This window comes from Sturnira hondurensis, unplaced genomic scaffold, assembly GCF_014824575.4.
Source record: "Sturnira hondurensis isolate 20B ecotype Veracruz unplaced genomic scaffold, ASM1482457v3 Scaffold0007401, whole genome shotgun sequence".
NCBI classification, from domain to species: domain Eukaryota; kingdom Metazoa; phylum Chordata; class Mammalia; order Chiroptera; family Phyllostomidae; genus Sturnira; species Sturnira hondurensis.
The window spans coordinates 1,152,902-1,155,015 of NW_028080032.1; the positions used below are offsets into that span (position 1 = coordinate 1,152,902).

At 44.7% G+C, this 2,114-nt stretch overlaps 1 pseudogene; it reads left to right on the forward strand.

Annotated features, from left to right (window-relative positions):
- The first annotated feature begins 316 nt into the window (after positions 1-316).
- Positions 317-1,875, forward strand: LOC118990926 (importin subunit alpha-8-like; annotated as a pseudogene).
- Positions 1,876-2,114: the final 239 nt, after the last annotated feature.

Below are 2,114 nucleotides of genomic sequence, written 5' to 3' on the forward strand. Positions count from 1 at the left end.
TTTCTAGAAATATACAGTCTTGTAAAACTTAATTAGGAAGAATCAAAAATCTGAATAGACAGATTACAACTAATGAAACTAAAGCAGTCATCAAAAAATTCCAACAAACAATAGTCCAAAGGATGGACCCTATAACTCCATAGATAATTTTTACCAAACATTCAAAGAATTAACACCTATTGTTCTTAAATTGTTACAAAAATTTCAAAAGGAGGAAAGATTCCCAAGCTCATTTTATGGGGCCTGCATTATCCTAATTTCAAAACTAGATAAAGGTTGTAGCTCCTTGCCAGGTGGTTTACTTCTTCCAGTCAATATGCAGACTTCAGAAGCTCCAGAAGAGAAGCTGAGAAAATTTAAGTACCAAAGCAAAGATGCATGTATGCAGTGGCAGCAGCAAATAGCAGTCAGCCTGCAGCTCCAGAAGACCAAAAAAACATGAGCAGGCCTTCAAGAGAAGAAACATCACCGGTTTCTCCACTGACCCAGCTTCTGAAGAAGGAACCAACCAGGTCAGCCTCATCCTGCAAAAAATTATCAATGGTGTGAATGACTCAGATCCAGAACTATATTTCCAGGCCACCCAGGCCACCAGGAGAATAATGTCTGAGGAAAGGAACCCTCCTCTGAAGCTGATGGTTGAAGCAGGGTTCATTCCCAGGCTGATGGAGTTACTGAGATCCTCACATCACACCTGCTTGCAGTTTGAGGTAGCCTGGGCTCTGACCAACATCACTTCAGAGCCTTCAGAGCTGACTCCAGCTGTCATGGAAGGGGGCATCAACCCTTGATTGAGCTCCTGTCTTCCCCCCATGTGACTGTGTGTGAACAGGCAGTGTTGGCCCTTGGTAATATAGCAGGTGATGGCCCATAATTCAGAGACTTTGTTATCTCAAGCAATGCTATCCCACACCTGCTGGTTGTGGTCTCTTCAACCATACCAATGAATGCATCTATCACATTTCTGCAGAACATCACATGGACCCTGGCCAACCTGTGCAGAAGCAAGAATCCATACCCCTGCAAAAAGGCAGTGAAGCGAATATTGCCCATCCTTTCCCACCTCCTGCAGCACCAAGAGGCTGGGGTGCTCTCTGACACCTGCTGTGCCCTGTCCTACCTCACTGATGTCTGCAATAAGCACATTGGTCAAGTGGTTGATGTGCTGGTGCTGCCCATGCTAGCTGAGCTCATTGCCAGCTATGAACTCAACATCTTCACCCCCTCTCTCCACACTGTGGGCGACACTGTCACAGCAACAGATCACCAGACCCAGGTGACCACTGACTTGGGCATCCTGGGCATGCTAGCCCAACTCCTGCTGCAGCCCAAGTCCTCTGTCCAGAAGGTGGCAGCCTGGTCCCTGAGCAATGTGGCCACTGGGTCCCCCCAGCACCTTTAGCCCCTCATTGCTTGCAACATCCTACCTGCTCTCGTGGCTCTGCTGAAAAAAGAGGCTGCCTGCACAGTGGCTAACTTTGCCCCTGAGAGCACAATGGACTAGTTGATCCAGCTTATTCACTCTGGAGTCTCGGAGCTGCTGGTGAACCTGCACGCCATCCCAGACACCAAGTTTGTCATCATTATCCTTGACATCATCTTTTTATTCTTCAGGCAAAAGAGAAGCTTACCAAGAAGGAATCCCTGTGCCATCTGAAAAGGGAATGGGGGAGACTTGATAGAATCAGGGCTTTGCAATTGCACAAGAACCATCAGGTTGCCCTGACTGCTCAGAGGATAAACAAGAACCACTTTTCTGAGGAAGAAGAAAATGGCGCAATATCACCATCCCTGGACCAAGATCATGATATCTTAAAGCACTTCACATAAAAATACCAGAGCTCCACAACTTCTAAACCAAGGACCAAACTCTAAAGGATGACTTATTTAAGGAGCAGCACTCTTATATCTTGGTGTACCCAGTATAAAGCTTTTAACCCTGAATGTTAATTAAATTTTTGACACTTTCACCTCTAAAAATAAAAAAATAAAAACAAAATTTAAAAAACAGATAAAGACACTACAAAGAAAAAATAGAACAATATCTCTGGTAAACACAGGTGCTCAAATCCTCAATAAAATATTAGCAAATGGGCCCAGCAATACATTAAAAT